We start from the raw sequence: 12,500 nt of genomic DNA on the forward strand, positions 1-12,500 counted from the left end.
CCATAATTTCCTCAGTCCTAACTCAGCTTGTAAATGAGTACCCTATCCCTGTTGGGGTAGGTTCAGGTCCCCTATGGGTTAAATAGCAAAAACTCAGCAAATGATTTTTTGGAAAGAAATGAAGGAATTAAACGACAAACGACGTTATATGGAACCCTCTGGCACAAAGAGGAGCTTCGTCCAGGCAACCAGGTATTCAACCCAATTGAAGGGTTTTTGGGGGAAGACGGTCATGGTACTTGGAGGTCGGTCATCCAGCAACTGATCAAAAGAAACCACAACGAGAGTGAATCAACAGCCTTGAGGATTGGAGGCTACAGGAGGCAAAAAGGAAGAAATGGCACAATGAAGAAGAAAAATAAGGAACATATGGAGATGCTACATCAGAAAAGCAACCTCCCGACGGAGAGAGGATACGAAGAAGAATTTGCGGTCAACAGCTGGGAATGAGAGGAAATAACACCCCCCAAACAGAGCAGAGGCTGGTCAGACAAGTAACGGAACATAAACGAAAAAGAACTGGCTTCTCCACCCCCAACCAGAAAGAGGACGAACTGGAAAGGGAACGTCCACACGACAAAACGAATTACAACGAAGACGCAACTGAGGATACGATGCCAACAGAAGAACACCAGGGAGGATGAGGTATCAAACAACCGGACACACGAAGAAACAACCCGACGAAGTAAAGAGAGGACGGAATGGGTAGAAAAAGCTTAGGACAATGGATGGAGCCCAGAATACAAGGAACAAGAAACCCCAAAGATCCCCTCCATGAAAGCACTACAACACCAAGAAACTTAAGGAAGGGCAGAAAACAAGTGAGGTCAATGAAATAATGGGCATAATACACACCCCACCAGTATCACAGAAACAATAAACTTGACATATGCAGGAAGCAAGATTAGTAAGCCAGAAAACTGATGGGGGATTCGGAAACCAAACCAACCACCAGCCAAAAGCCAACCCAACAACCCAAACCAAGAAAACCAAACAAGCAACCTCCTTGGAAAAGGTCGGCCTGGAACAAAGCAATCATGGTGATTGAGATCTGACTTGAGTTAAACTGAAAGGAAAGAAATGGCAGAAAAAAGGCTAAGAAGCAAGAAAACCAAGGCGGGAGGAACTCAACGAGAAATACAAAGTACAAGAAGAGGGGGTACTAAACAAACCAATAGAAGATGTAAAAGCAGAGGGTCCTTAAGGCCAAAGCACATAAAGGATCCCAACGGTTACACGAAACAAAGGGAAATAAGGGAACCAACAGAAACAAAACTATTGCGGAAACCAACCAGAAAAAGACCTATACAAGCCAACTAAGAGGGGAAGACAAACCACCCAGAAATTCCTGAAGCCAAACCAAGTAAGGAGACTCTGGTAAAAAACATATGGAGAAATCCGTATCACCACAAACAAACATGCAACAAATGGCTCCAGGGAAGCAAGGAAGAAGAAAACAGGGAGAATAAAACAAGAAAAGATTCACAGAGGATCAGCGACAGATACAGTCAAGGAACCAACCACAGAAAGAAAATGCCAAACCAAACCTGGAAAAGCCCCAGGTCCCGATGAAGGTTCCATGGATACTGGGCTGAAAACTTGCAAGGCCCTACAACACCCACAGGAATTATCAGAACAACTTCCAGCATTGCTATCTCAAATCCACCAAGCACCCCAAAATCGGATGACCAAAGGAAAGAACATCCTTAGTACAAAAAGACAACGAGTAAGTGGGAAATATAGGCCAGTCAACTACAGGACCTACTCAACCTTGCCTACCAATAATGTGGGAACGTTACTAACAGGTATCATCAGTTGAAAGGCTAATATAGAACTACCTAGAGGTAGGACAAACACCATCCCCCACCAACAGAAAGGCGGCAGAAGGAAGTGTATGGTGGGCACAAAAGACCAGCTCCTGATAGACAAAATGGTAATAGAAGAACAGTTAGGAAGAAATGGAAAACCAAACCTAAGCATGCATGGCCAGGGACAGACTATTAGAAAGCCTTCGACATTGATACCGACACCACCATGGCTAAATAGAAATGCCTGAAATATATGGGGCAGAGGAAAACACCATCAGCTTCCTCACAAAATACAATCCGCAACTGGAATGACAATACTTACAAGCTCCTGGAAATAAGACTAGCAGCAGGTTAATATCCAGGAGAGGGAATCTTACCCAGGGCGGACTACACTGTCCCCCAACTACTCTTCGTAAGTAGCCATGATTCCCATGGACCAAACAAAAGTACTACAGAGATTTGATGCCGTGGGTACCTAACTCAAGAAAGACGGCAACAGAATCAACCATCTGATTGTTCAATTGGACGACATCAAGCTGTATGGTTAAGAGCATTTCAAGGGAAATAGAATACCCTAATTCCGACTGTAAAGGATTGTGATTCCGGTGAGGGGACATCAGGATGGAGTTTGGAATAGAAAAATGCGCCTTAGTCAACATACAAAAAGGCAAAGTAACGAGGGAACTGAAGGGATAAAGCTACCAGAATGGAGCAACATCAAACCACATAGTTGGGAGACAGGATACAAAAATAACCATGGAATAATGGAAGGAGGGGATATAAAACAAAAAACCCAAGAGATGAAGGACACGACTCAGGAAAAGAAATATGCAGAAGCTTCAAGGCGATACTCAAGTCAAAACTCAAACGCCAAGACAAAATATGATAAAAAGCCATAAACACATGAGGTCAGTGCCAGTAAATCAGATACAGCGCAGGGAATAGTGAAATTGGACGAAGGCAGAACTCCGCAGCATAGATCAAAAACCGAAAACCGAGGAAACATTGAAAATTGAACAATACAAAAGCACGTACACCCAAGAGCAAATAAAACGGACAAGACTATACATAACACGAAAGGAAGGAGGGAGAAGGACTACTAAGTATAGAGGTACTGCGTCAAAAACATTGGAGAAAACCGAGCACTGGGGGGACAATAATACTGAACAAAACCAGTGCAAGACGAGTGGCTAAAGAGTGCATGGGAAGAAGGTACTAATAAAGTAGACACGAAGACCCAGAAAATATACAGAGACAGGAGAGAAAGACAGATAGAAAACGAGGGAACTGGCACAACAAACCAATGCACTGGAACAATACCATGAGACAGACTAAAGAACTAGCCAGCGATGGACAAGGTGGCAATGGCTACAGAGGGGGAGAGCTAAAGAAGGAAACCTGTAAAGGAATTGATAACAGCCGGCAAAAGATTCAGGCCCTCAAGGAACCAGATATGTTTTAAAGAACGATAGAAGGAAATAAAACCATTCTCCCCATATTAGGTAAGGAAGGGCAATATGAAAAATTGAAACCATAAACCACATAGCAAGCGACATGCTCGGCACTTGCACAGAAACCAGTACAAAAAGAGGCATGATTCAGATGGCACAAAAGCCCTCCACTGGAGCCCGTGCAACGAAACATCAGCTACTTGACAGTAATAGTGGGTACATAGCACCAACCTGAGGGAGTAGATAGAAAACGATCAGGCCAAAGATCCGCTGGGACGTATGGTATCAGAAATGGATAGGGTGATAACGTGGCAAACAGACCAGACTGGGACGTTGAGTTGACACCAAAGTCAAGAAGAAAGTATCACTCATTGAAATGTCGCAATACCATGGGTACCACCAGAAGTTTGAAGAGAAAGACGAGGGAAAAAATGGATAAGGTATCAACATATGAAAATAGAAAATAAGAAGGATATGGGATATTGCCAGTTGGAAACTCGTACCCCATAATCATAGGAGCAACTAGGCCACGATCCCAAGATCCCTGAAAAGAAAAGAATATAGAAAAAACTAGAGGCTGAAGTAGCTCCCAGGACGCATGCAGAAGAGTGTGTATCCTAGAAAACGGCACAACATAGTAAGAAAACGTTGATGGACTCCTAAAGGAGCAGGATGCAAACCCTGGAAACCCCACACTATAAAATACCAACCCAGTCGAATTTGGAGGACTGTGGATAGAGTAGATAAATAATACTAATAATAATAATTAACTAACTAAATAATAATAATAAACCAATAATAATAATAAATGTTTATTATTATTATTATTATTATTAATTATTTATTGATTATTATTATTATTATTATTATGATTATTTTATTATTATGTTATTATCTTGGAAAGGAAAAGACTTCATTCAAAGGGCCAAGCCCTAACAGTCAACATACAATTGAGCTGTCCTCTGAGCTGCCCAATTTATATGAAATCATCGCTATGTATTTTATCAACTTATTTTTAAATGACTTTTCGCGAAAGGTTATGGTTTTACAAATAAATTGCCGTAAGAACACGAATTAGTGTTATTTGGTGTTTATTTTTTTGTACACTTCAGCAGTTGTTTACAATCGAGCTTGAAACTCCTTTCCTCCAAATGGAAAGACATGGAGTTTCGAACAAAAGGATAGACAATTTTTACTTCTTACTTGCCATAGTTATATAATCGTTTAAAAGTAACCTTTTTATTAGAACGTTAAGCCCATGGAAAATCACTTCAGTAATTGGAAAAACAAAACCTAAAAAGGAATGGTTCTCTTTTTTTGTTTTTTTTCTATTCCTTTTATTTTAATTTTATTTTTAGTTTGTTTTTTTTTTTTATCTAGGTTTCTGAGTTTTCTGATGGTCGTTAGATTAGAAAGAATGTCGATAGTTTTTGACAGCAAAATGGTTGGATACGCGAAGGAACGGCATTGACATTAATGCCTCAATAAAAACCAATCCATAGGAGAGAAACGTTGCAACGTATAGAGAGAGAGAGAGACAGAGAGAAGAGAGGTCGAGAGATCCCCCCCACGAGGAGGCAGACGAGAGACCGAGAGAGAAGAGGAGGAGAGAGAGAGTGAGGGAGTGAAGAGAGAAGACGAGAAACGAGAGAGAGAAGATTTAATTTCCCTCCTCCTTTGCTATTTAATAAACTGGAAATCATTTATATACAAGAATCCAACATATTTTTGTCAGATTTCAAAGATTACATAAGTAAATAAAATTAGGCCCTTGGTTTTGCAAGATCATTACCTTTTTTTTGGGGTTTGTGGAACTTGTATTATTAGAGATAGGTAAACGAAATATTAGGAAGTATTAAATGAAAATATTTATACAATTATTTTTATTGCGATTTTGTGTTTGTCTTTTCTTATCAAAGGTGAAAAAACTACAAATCAATAAGTAATAAAGCTGAGTAAGTAAATACAAGAATTTAATTTTTAAATAAAACTAAGGCAAACTATTAAAAAAAACCCATTGATACTTTTCGACATAAAAGTTAAAAACAAAAACTCAGATTATACTTTTTTAAAACACCAACAGCCTCTTTCAAATATGCCTAAAGGAATTGAAAGTTAAGGGGAAAAATATGCAAAATAAAGTCATGGAAAACAAAAAATGGCACATTTCTCTCTCTCTCTCAGTCTCTCTCCTCTCTCTTCCTTCTCCCTCTCCTCCATCCCTCTCTTCTCCCTCAGCTCTCTCAAAAAAACCTTTCGTAAAAAAAAAAGTTTTGCAAAAATTAAGCCAATCTTGTTTGGGTTTTTCATGCTGGCCTTTCCGGATACATTAGAGGACACTCCGTCTTTCGACCATGAAATGTAATTCTAAGGAGCTTCACCTTCGCCTCCCCTGAACAAAGCTTTCAACAATAATTTTTTTTTGCGACTATATATTCGTGGTTTCCACTTTTCAATTTACAGATTATTCAAAATATTCTTTTAAAAATTTTAGTGGCTTGTTTTAAAAAATTTTGAATTATCTCCAAATATGTGAATTGACAAATTAATGTTGATAAGACAATGGAAGTGAAAAAACCCAATACCCACAAATTTTTAATATTTTACATCGCTACTAAACTATAAGATTCGAGGCTTGAAATAATAAAAACCTTCCGATGGTTTAATTCCAAAAATCAATAAAATTGAAAAGTAAGCATACGTGTTAGCATACATACACGCACATAGTATATATGTTTATATATAGAACATTGTTTGTTATGTATGTATTGTATATGTTTATTTATATATATAATATTATATAATATAGATATATATATAATATATAGGTTATTCTATAATATATATATTATATTATAGATATTATAAATATATTTATAATATATAGATAATATATCATATATAATATAAATTATTAAAGATAATATATAATAGATTAATAATAGATATATATATATATATATAATTACGTATATATAGACTGGTATAATTACGTACGTATAATACATTATATATTATATTATGATTATATATATATATATATTTATATTTATTATATTATATATATATATATAATAGTATATATATATATGTAAATAATATACAATATAAAAAATATATATATATATATATTAATTATATTATAATATAATATATTACGTATATATACATTATTAGATTATAATATATATTATTAAATATATATATATAATATATATAATATATATTATTTAAATATATATTATATATTATATAATATAAAAATATATAAAAATATATATAGTTAATATATATATAATATATAGAGATAGTTTAATATATAATATATATATAATATTATATAATACATATGAATACGGAATATTATATATATATATATAAATAATCGATATAATATAGAATAATATAGTAGATATATATATTATATATTTATATATATTTAGATATATAGATATATATAGTATATATACATATATATTTATATATATATATATAATATAGATATTTAATATAATATATATATATATATATATATAGATATATAGACCATGACATATATAAATACTATTATATTATATATAATATCTATCATATATAATATTATATATAGATTAGATATATATACAACATTATACAAATGGTATCTATAGATAATATATATTATAATATATATAGATATATATTAATATATATTATATTCATTGAACTAGAATGGCTTTCTTTTCACTGTTAACACCGGCCTTTTTGAAACTTGCTTCATATTTTCTGATTATTTATTTACTTCATTGTTCAGGTTACTTAATGGACAAAACTAATGGGGTTTCTATTCCATTTTACTCCAGTATTTTTTACACGCGACAGCTCGTTTCGTCAACCTATACGTATTGACGTTTACAAGAGTACTGATACAAATATTGAGCCTACATGGCGTTTGTTTTTGAACGTCCATGGAGGACGGAAAGGTAGTACAATTGCCTAGATACCTAGTTTTAAGTAAGTTTACAAAAAGGACTAATAAGTGAAACAAAAATAAAATAAGGGGGGACCAAAATAAACAATAAATGTTTAACAACAGGAAATTAAATTAATAAAAAATTTGAAAGTTAAGTTATTATATGCACAAATTGATACAATTAAATGATATTTCACTTAATTAATATATGTTTAATGTTCACTGAATGTCCAGTGTTGCGCTCCTGTTCCCGCCCCGAGTGGTGGCCTTTGTTCGCCACGCGGTTTGAAGGACTGCCTCCTGCCATGAGGGCAAGGATCGGTTATGCCTCACGTTGGTATGTTTAAGGTTGGGGGGGGGCCGTTTGCAATTGTCCGATGCTGACTGCTTCTTCTGAGATCAATAAAAAACGATTGTAGTTTGCCGTTCCTTTGTGTATTATTTTGGTGTTTGAGAGAAGTTTCTTTTGAAGAATGGATGGTTTTTTATTGTGGGTATCCACAAAGTGCTGATGAGAATAGCCTTCCTTGGTTTCTGTGGGCCATGCATGCGAACGTTTTTGAGGTAAGTGTAGTGGTTGTGTTGCCCGATAATAGCATTTTTGAGGGGGGACTGACCATTCGCTCGTCAGCCACAGGACAAACTTGTATACTAATATCAGATTTAACCTCTTTCTCCGTCCGTATGGGGCCGTACTATTTTTCATTACCAAATGAGGGCCGTAATGGTTTAGGTTTGCAGGTAAATCCATTGCTGTTATTTTGTTTATATGGCGCTAGGGGGTCGGTTTCCTCTTCGCAAGTAGACCAATGATGGCCTTTACCTTTCATCTTCGTGGGTTTGTTTTGAGTATGGTACTCTGATGGTATATTCACTATTTTCTGTGTCTTTGTCTTGTGTGTTGTTCCTCGGAGGGGTTCGGATTAATGGAAAGCCTTATATATCCATTAGTAACCCTGAACAAAAATGAAGTAAAAGAAAATAATACCTGAAAAATAACACAAACAAATTTCAAAAAAGCTGGGTTAACAGTGAGCAAAGCCATTCTATTCAATGAATGTTGTATCCGTGAAAAATTATGCCCGAGAAGTAATATATAATATATATATATATATATATATATATATAGATATATATATACTACATATATATATATATATATATATATATATATATACATATAAATATATATATATATATATATATATATATATATGTATATTATATATATATATATATATATATATATATATATATATATATATATATAACATATATATATATATATATATATATATATATATATATATAATATATATATATATATATGCAGAAGCCAGGTACTATGTCGTACCTCTAAGTAAATGGGATACAATCCACAATGAAGTAAATTCCTCTTGTAGTTTAAAAATATAATTACTGTATAGGATTAAAGCTTTCGACCCATCAACTGTGGTCTTGTTCACTACATGCATATATATATATTATATATATAATATATGCCCCTGTTTATACACTATAGAGACAAATTAACAAAAGAACTAATCACTGCCAGGTTATACAAACGACAAGGTACTGCACTCTAAACTATTTCAGTAGTGTTGACGAGAACTTCAGAACCTCTATATTGATTACCGAGTCACCAAAGGACCGGCAAATCCAAACTTCTGTATCAAAGCCAATCCTATTCGAGGTGTAAACACGATATGATTAAGGTTCCTCCAAGTTATAGGATTGAATCTCGTCTCGCTGATTGGTTCTCTTACCTGGCGTTTCCGGTAGACGTCGATTCTGTTATTCAACTGTTTTGTTTGGCGTCGACGGATCGAAGTTAATCCTATGGTGTCCTATAATTATCCTTTATTGTTTAGTATTATCATATGACGTTCCGATAAGGTGAATCATTCGCTTTTTCCGAAAGAAAATAAGTTCGGAATTTTTTTTTTACTTTGGAAAATGATATAATTGTTTGGTCGACTATTTCTTAATTGCTAAATTTAGAATTCTGACCCTGCTTATGTTTTTAATCCTTTAACCTTTTATATCCTTTTTCTTCTATTTATTAACCTATTATCCAATTTTTTATTGTCTCTCTTTATCTTCGAGACAGGACTAAAAAAAAGTGCATTAAGTCCCCATTTAGCTAGCCCTTCACTAGCCCTGCATTTATGAAAATAATCTGTAAAACTAAGTAACTGCTATCTCATCCAAAATGACACATATTCTCTCTCTCTCTCTCTCTCTCTCTCTCTCTCTCTCTCTCTCTCTCTCTCTCTCTCTCTCTCTCTCTCTCTCAAAAGACATCCTAAAGTACTTTATAAAGACACGGATCCATTAGAGGACGAGCAATGAAAGAATCTTAATGAGATAAAGTCAGCCGTATCTGCTACCCAGGTGGGGGTGGGGAGGAGGGGGGGGGGGAGGGGGGGGGGGGGGGGTAGATTCTTTAAAGGATCAGATATTTTAATCAAACATTATTGAGATGACATCAAGCCATTCCCTACCCTCCTTTCATCTCCATTTCCGAGAAGGAGAAATGGTGAAAAAGTCCGTCCGAAATATTTAATTTATTGCTAAAAGGCTCTATCACCATTAAGGGGAAAGGGGTCCGGTATATTAATTTATTTTAAGAGAAATTGATACATCTGAAAACTGTTAATTATATCATTATTTTGGAATATGTGCAAATTCGGGAAATGGCCGTGCAGATGCTAATTAAAAGCCATTGTGATTTTACGCCTGAAGATGGCATATAATGATATATTGACTATAAAATAGAATTTGTAAATGCTATTATTAGTCTAATAAGAGTATAAAAACTAATACGTATTACGAAAAATATCTCGTAATTATTAGTAGTGTATAACTAATAAGCATTACTGAGAGATACTGATTTTCTTATCATTAGTTTATAATAGTACCTATGGAATAGAAAAAATTCTTTAGCAATAGTAATAATCAGAACTAAAACGTCTTACAGTTTTATTCTGAAGATGCCAGAAGAAACTCACAATGATACTGAGTATAACTTGTTTACCCTTAAGTATTGACATAAAATCTTACTTAAAACAACAGTCTTCTGGAACTTCTTGTTGTTGTGCTGTCATTTATATGACGGTTGTCCTGGTTTCCAGTCTCTTGATGTTGTTAATCTTCCCCTGCGTTCTGATATCCTGACCTGATGGCCAAACGATTAACTTTTGTTGGTGTATATTTCCATCAACTGTAATAATGACAGTATTCAGGTGGCCCAGTAACAAATATTCTTGACACCACAATTATTTGATGTATGACCTCTACGTTTGGAAGCAAAAGGGAGAGAAGGAGGATTGAGAAGTAACTCTTTTTTATATAGTGGTTCCGCAGGACCATATAACTGAATGGTACTTCATGGTAGGTGACCATCTGTTTAAAGAGCGTAATCTAATGAGATATTAAATGATTGCCTGAGTCCTATTACAGATGGTGTTTATCCAACTACCACAATAAAAGGAAATTAAGCTCTGGTTTGTGTCACTGACTAAGAATCCTTTCCTCTCATCGAAATAAAACTGAATGGAGATAACGAGAGGAAGAAAGGCGAATGAAAAATGCTAAAACAAAAGTTGGCAGACAAAAGGATATATCGAATTTGGGTACCGTCAGCTTTATTTGATTTGAAGGCGAGGATTGATTGTAGTCAATCAATATTTTTTTTTTCTGTGTCAGATAAGATTGATTATCCCTAAAAATCTTTTTCTAAAAGCTAGAGCACGAAAGGAAGCATAAAACGAAGCAGCGGAGGATAATTAATATCTCTTAGTCTTTTCATCAATTCTGAAAATGCTACAAAGAAATATAAGACCATCATTCAACTGGAAAACATATAAGTCAGCGACAAGAACTCTCCGCAGGAAGGCCGTGACGTCATATCGTCTATCTTCATTGATGTTCTTTTATATTTTATTCCCCCCACCCCACCCCTTCTCTCTCTCTCTCTCTCTCTCTCTCTCTCTCTCTCTCTCTCTCTCTCTCTCTCCCTCATCTCTTACCATACATGTTTATCAGTCTTTGGTTTGCATGTATTTATTGCCTTTTTTCCTTCGAATTTTCATTTGCAACTTCTATGGATTTGATGGTTTTTATCTTTATTTTGCGATATATTCCAATGTAAGTATAAAGATTAACTGGTGGAAGCAAAGGCGCAAACACAAACACACTGAAAAACACACACGTATTCGTAATTGTATGTGTCTGCTTGTGATTAATGCTTCCTCTCGTAAGCCCGAATTCATATGAATAAATAAAACATATAAAACATTCATGTAACCCATTAAACAAGATGTTTTCGGAATCGCACTCAGGCAACGCCGCTGTTAATATGATTAAAAATGCACGATGACGATTTTGTGCCAAATCGTTGGAAATATCACCACGAGTATAATAAGCTTCAGGGAAGGAATTATGGAAATATATATGTATGAAAAAAAAGACAGCCCAAGCACGCCAATGGCCGCTCTCTTAATAAAATTACTTTGAATCTCGCTTTAAGCGGAAACCAAATGATCATTGACCATCGGATTACGGAAAGAAAGTAATGCATTCTCTGGTTGCAATCAACTCTGGCTAATTTGCGCTTATGACTTATGCATCATTTTTTTCCCCAGCGGCGAAATCTCCATAATTGTAGCATTTAGCTAATCACAGGCATTCAAAATGTATCCAGTCTATTTCAGCAATTATTGAATGAAATTTATGCATGAGGCAAAGTCGTCCTGCAACGTTGTTTGAGGATGGGTGAATCGCTCTGCCAATGAAAATCTCCTCGGTAATCACACATCTTTTTAATAAGGAAATTAATGTTGCATTTTGCATTCAGTCATAAAATACAATAATACATTTCATACAGTCGGCGTATGTTGAAATGATATAGATTGCGGAAGGCATTTAGTTTGACGAATGCAATCTCTCAAATGCATTCAATACATTTGTTTTTCAAATACTGCTTTATTTTTTTAAACATAGGACTTTGTTGAAACTTATGAAATTGCTTCAAAATAAGTATGTCATAAAACATTGCATTTAATGTAATGATTCTCACTTTGACAATCCGTTAATAAAACCAGGCTTTCAAAGTTATTATAAATCCTATTCTTCTTGTTTTGTATTGATTGTTACTATTTCAAAAAGTGTATTCACTTGTAATTCATTTACAACAGGATCATTGAAAATCAAGTTAAAAAATAGTTTCGAGCTAAATACAAGAACAAGAATCATTTTGTTGTTTAATGGTAAGAAAAACTCTTAATT

This window comes from Macrobrachium nipponense, chromosome 28, assembly GCF_015104395.2.
Source record: "Macrobrachium nipponense isolate FS-2020 chromosome 28, ASM1510439v2, whole genome shotgun sequence".
In the NCBI taxonomy this organism is placed as follows: domain Eukaryota; kingdom Metazoa; phylum Arthropoda; class Malacostraca; order Decapoda; family Palaemonidae; genus Macrobrachium; species Macrobrachium nipponense.